We start from the raw sequence: 5,397 nt of genomic DNA on the forward strand, positions 1-5,397 counted from the left end.
TGACCTTTCCTGTGACTCAGAGAGAAACAAATCCAGACTAAAACTCTACTTGAAAATCCTCTATATGGGGGCCCCGGGTAATCAGACCCATCCCCCTCCCCCCCAACGAGGACGCCCATGACTGCACCTGCATCAGCCTCACATTTCTAACGTCCCCACAGCTGCTCGATCTCGCCCCCTGATTGTCACGATGATGATGAATCTGATGTTGGCGAAGCAAAAGATTCTTTCTGCATCTCGCCATTATCTGAGCTAATTAGCTGCAGCTGCCTCGACTGTCGGGTTTCAAAGCTGCTTCCAAAGTGTCAGAAGTTATTTCTTTATGTTGAATCAGATAAAGAAAGAAAAAGGGTTTAAAACGCTTCATCAAATGATCGCTCTTTACCTGCAGAACAGAAGACAGGTGTCAGGTCTAATTGGCAGGTGAGGGTGAGAATTCAACGTTTTCTGTACCTTTGTTTCACTTCACAGATTTATAAGAAGAGCCATCAGTGTTCGTCTGACCTAACTAAAAACTCTGTCTGCCTCGGCTCTTTTTCCGCCCGGCCCCAGACGATTCCCTCACTGCCCTCAATAATGGCCTCAATTTAAGCTTCACTGTGCCTCACCTTCCCCTTATTTCCTCTTTCCCTTTGAGATAGCGAAAGCTTTCCTCGCTCTGAGCTGCTGGAAATAATCACACGAGATGAATAAAAGCGTTGTGTGTTCTGTGGACGGTTTTCCCGCTCCGACGCCGCGTGTTTTTGTATTCATGTGCACGCATTAAACACGCTTTGTGCAGAAAGAAAGCCATGTGATAAATTCAGACGCTTTCACTGACGGTTCCTCTGAAAGTAATAAAATGATGTGTGAGTGATAAAGACAGCAGCGGAGCGTCACGTGGCGCCGAACACACCGGCTGTCTGTATGACTTTGAGTAAGGCGTGTTTACACTGGCAGGCTAACATACATGCACTCAGGCACGAGGTGAGCATTATTCATTCAGGGAGAGGTGGGACATACACTCCGTACATGATTGTCACTCTATGTGCTGATGTCATCTCAGCGCCATTTCCCCCCAAACCTGTGACGCTAGGGATGTAAAGGTACCTCACATTAAATAAAAAAAATAAAAACAAATATGGACCATTTTAATCGATTTGACAAAATATATCTTGCTATCTTTTTTTAAGGCTAAATCTTGGACTTCCTTTGCCTTTATTTAAATTTATTTATTTATTGTTGTTAATGTTCTTCTGTGTTTGGTTTAGTTTGTTCTTGTTTTTGCTGTTTGTCAAAGCACTTTGTAAACCTGTGTTTTTAAAAGGTGCTATAGAAATAGAGTTATTATCATTATTATTATTAAATAGAACAGTGAATAGAGTCAGAAAAGCACGTGTTGCAGATGCTGAAGTGTTAAAATCCTGCAGTTCCTGGAGTGTCCACTAGAGGCTGGCTGCAGAAGCACAGGAAGTCACATACACACCCATTCTAAAAAGCCTGTTTTTACAGCAGAGATTAACATGTTTACAGCCTGGTTCAAAAAACCAAATAGGTGTGATTAGCTCATGTCTCGATGGACACACACTGTACGGGGGGTGAATGTTTTGATGACTCATCAGTTTTGATTTGATGAAGGATAAGAGTTATTCACAATAAGGCGTGTAGCTGACCTGATTGACAGGTGGGCGCGGTGTAACGGTTTGTCAGGAGGTTTAAAACCCGCCTCAGCTCCAGCTCTCAGCCTGTCGTTAGGTTGACTGAAAGTTAGACTGAGACAGCATTTCCAGCATGGAGACCGCCATCGATGGGACTCCAGCGCCCCCTGCAGGGACAGACGGGGGACGTCACTCAGGCTTCAAACTTTAATATTTAAAGCCCATGCAGAAAACAGAGAGGGAGTTGAGAATAACGTACAGTACAGGAAAGAGTACTGATTCTACCTGGGCCTCTGTACATGGGCTGCACTCACCAACCACTAGGCCACAGCAGAGGGTGCTAGAATTTAAATATTTGGTGTCAACATATATCTTTAATCTCAATGTGCTCAATTTGTTCCTGCAGTTAATCACAGCTTCTAAAAGAGAATAAAAACATGCTCGGTGTTGCAGGAGATCCTCGTCACCCCAAGGCAGCACAGAGTCAAAGGAGAGACAAACTGGTGGTGCATCCAATTCCAACATCATTTATAAGCCTATCAATTATTATGTTGTCACCCAAGGGAGCGACAAAGGGAGCAGAGCACGAGCTGAACATTCAGTCGTATCCACCGCTGCAACACGACTGTTTAAAATTCTTGCAGAATTAGCATTTAGGCAGAACAATAGAAGAAGTTAAATATGCTGAAAATGTGCCGGGTCAGGAAGTTGTGCATTGAAACTGTAAGCAAAGTACAGAGTGAATAATTAATATCTTTCATCCAGTGTGACTTGGGGTTCATTTAAGAGGCAGAGTGTGTCGTTTCTGCTCGTATTTACACGTGCACAGATTGCTCAGTTTACAGCAGAATGACTCCATATACAGGTCTGACTGCTCTGAACCCCCCCCCCCCCCCCCCTCCCCCTCCCCCTCCCCTGCAGCATCTACACAGCCCATCCCTCCAATGCATGAAAGAAAAGGGACATGAAATATAAAAAGGCCAAGTACGTCAGCTCAACAAGATTGGAGTAGAGGGGATTTTCCACGCCTGTGCGAGCGCCGCACCTCCAGCAGCACCGAGCAGAGGAGGAGGAGGGGCAGCTGGAATTCCATTTCTCAATGATGAAACTCTTTTCATCATGCCTCTTTTGCATAACAAAGGTGTATAAAATGCATTATATATGGCAAAGTGTAACTGCGAGGCGTCACAGGGAGAAAGCCTTTCCCAACTGCCGTCCTCCATTTCCAGGAATAGAAAGCAAAGTGTGGCGCCGAAAAAAAGCCTGCGAGAGGTTAAAAATATCACCACCCACCACCGAGTCAACATGACAACTGAGCACGAGTCACTAACCAAACGTTTAATGTGATTACAGTAGCTCGTGTAATTCCAGAAGTAATTCATCCGATGACTACGCTGCTGCATCCTGATGTTGAATACATGCGTTTAATTTGCTCAATCACCGAAGGCTCACACACCAATAACTCGCTCCTCTCTACCTCACGATTACTTCAGGGTAGACGAGAGACGGCGCTGAAGGTTTGTAATGTTTCATCAGCGGTTTGTTATGCCGATAATAAAAGGCTGCGATGAAAAGAGGATCCACGCCGGGTGTCACAATAATTCAATCGAGCCGCTAAAGACAAAGCGGCGGCCCGAGGGGAAGCCTCTCCATCACAGGCGTCACTGCAGATGACAAGTGGCTCAGTGACCTGTGATTGGACGGACGGGCAGGAGGGCAGCGTCGCCCTGCAGAGAGGACAACACTCGATGGAAATACTAAACTTGTTTAATGAATAACAAACAGAACCATTTAATAGATAATAAAAATGAATCCACTTCAATCACCATTTATTTTAGATTTTTAATGATTGTCTTTGATGTCTTTATTGTTGCTATAATACTATCTTAAAGAGGACATATCACCCCCCTCCTCCACCTTTTCAAACAGTCCTCCTCCACCTTTTCTAACAGTCCCCTCCTCCACCTTTTCAAACAGTCCCCTCCTCCACCTTTTCAAACAGTCCCCTCCTCCACCTTTTCAAACAGTCCTCCTCCACCTTTTCAAACAGTCCTCTCCTCCACCTTTTCAAACAGTCTCCTCCTCCACCTTTTCAAACAGTCCCCTCCTCCACCTTTTCAAACAGTCCTCCTCCACCTTTTCTAACAGTCCTCTCCTCCACCTTTTCTAACAGTCCTCCTCCACCTTTTCAAACAGTCCCCTCCTCCACCTTTTCTAACAGTCCTCCTCCACCTTTTCTAACAGTCCTCTCCTCCTCTCCTCCACCTTTTCTAACAGTCCTCCTCCACCTTTTCTAACAGTCCTCCTCCACCTTTTCAAACAGTCCCCTCCTCCACCTTTTCAAACAGTCCCCTCCTCCACCTTTTCAAACAGTCCTCCTCCACCTTTTCTAACAGTCCTCCTCCATCTTTTCAAACAGTCCCCTCCTCCACCTTTTCAAACAGTCCCCTCCTCCACCTTTTCAAACAGTCCCCTCCTCCACCTTTTCAAACAGTCCCCTCCTCCACCTTTTCAAACAGTCCCCTCCTCCACCTTTTCTAACAGTCCCCTCCTCCACCTTTTCAAACAGTCCCCCTCCTCCACCTTTTCAAACAGTCCCCTCCTCCACCTTTTCAAACAGTCCCCTCCTCCACCTTTTCAAACAGTCCCCTCCTCCACCTTTTCAAACAGTCCCCTCCTCCACCTTTTCTAACAGTCCCCTCCTCCACCTTTTCAAACAGTCCCCCTCCTCCACCTTTTCAAACAGTCCCCCTCCTCCACCTTTTCAAACAGTCCCCCTCCTCCACCTTTTCAAACAGTCCCCTGTGGTCTAAATGAAACATCTGTGCTTTGTTCAAAATATAACATGAATCAAGCACCAGAGGAGGTTTGTGACCCTGTAGAAACCAGCTCTCTCAGAACGCTCCGTTTTGGTGTCCCGAGTTTTCCTTGTAGACATCACTCCTCTGTAGAGAGAATAAAAATGGCCGACCTGCACAGAAGTTTTGTTCTAGACTGGAGGTGGAGTCCATGGGTGGAGATACCAGGAGGGGAGGGGATTTTTTTTTTACCAGAATCCCACTGTGACATCACAAGGAGAGCACATTTGAAACAGAGCATTTTCCTCTGTGTTGTAAGACTTATGCAGACCACAAACAAAGGACTGGATGGTTTATTTCACATGTTGTGGGTCAGTAGACTCTCAGGTTAAATGTGACGGTAACTTTGCATTTAAATTATGTTCGCATTTTTGTTGCAGGACTCCAACCAACAGCCTCTTAGTGAATTTGAAAGGTGACTTTTTGTTTCCTCTTCTTCAACCCTGGAAGTGAAATGGCCCCCGGGTGAGATCTGTAAATTTATTCTAATGACTGCAAATGAGAAAATATAAAGTGTTCCTGCCTCTGAAATCAGCACAGAGTCAAAGCTTGTGAAGAGAGGAGGCGGTTTGTTTTCATGATAAACATTCAGGGATGTGGGCGGCGGAGCGTATGTGCAGGCTCCACTCAGCTATTGATAAAAGAGATTTTATATTTTCTCTGTGCCATGAACACCTTTAAATGAGTCTTTGTCTACTGTTACTTATTCAGACCAGGGACTGAACACGAGAGATACTGTGCATGTACAAATCTTTAGAAAGCAGCAAACAGGGCGTTCAGAAATCTCCTAAAAAACTCCTGATGTTTCTAGGAGGAGCTTCTTGTGTGATCGCAAACGGCTGAATGTTTCTCTCAGACTTTACCCGGAGTTTCTCCTCCAGTCTCCCGCTGTGAGGTGCATG

The 5,397-nt window shown here is 45.4% G+C and overlaps 1 long non-coding RNA gene across 1 annotated transcript; it reads right to left on the reverse strand.

Annotated features, from left to right (window-relative positions):
- Window positions 1-3,540: 3,540 nt before the first annotated feature.
- On the reverse strand, window positions 3,541-4,160 carry LOC132975106 (uncharacterized). Its single transcript, XR_009673236.1, has 3 exons — window positions 3,903-4,160; window positions 3,628-3,869; window positions 3,541-3,577 (listed from the first exon to the last, which is right to left on the reverse strand). It is a non-coding gene; the product is annotated as an uncharacterized LOC132975106 (long non-coding RNA).
- Window positions 4,161-5,397: the final 1,237 nt, after the last annotated feature.

The sequence above is a fragment of the Labrus mixtus genome, chromosome 6 (genome assembly GCF_963584025.1).
Source record: "Labrus mixtus chromosome 6, fLabMix1.1, whole genome shotgun sequence".
Taxonomy (NCBI): domain Eukaryota; kingdom Metazoa; phylum Chordata; class Actinopteri; order Labriformes; family Labridae; genus Labrus; species Labrus mixtus.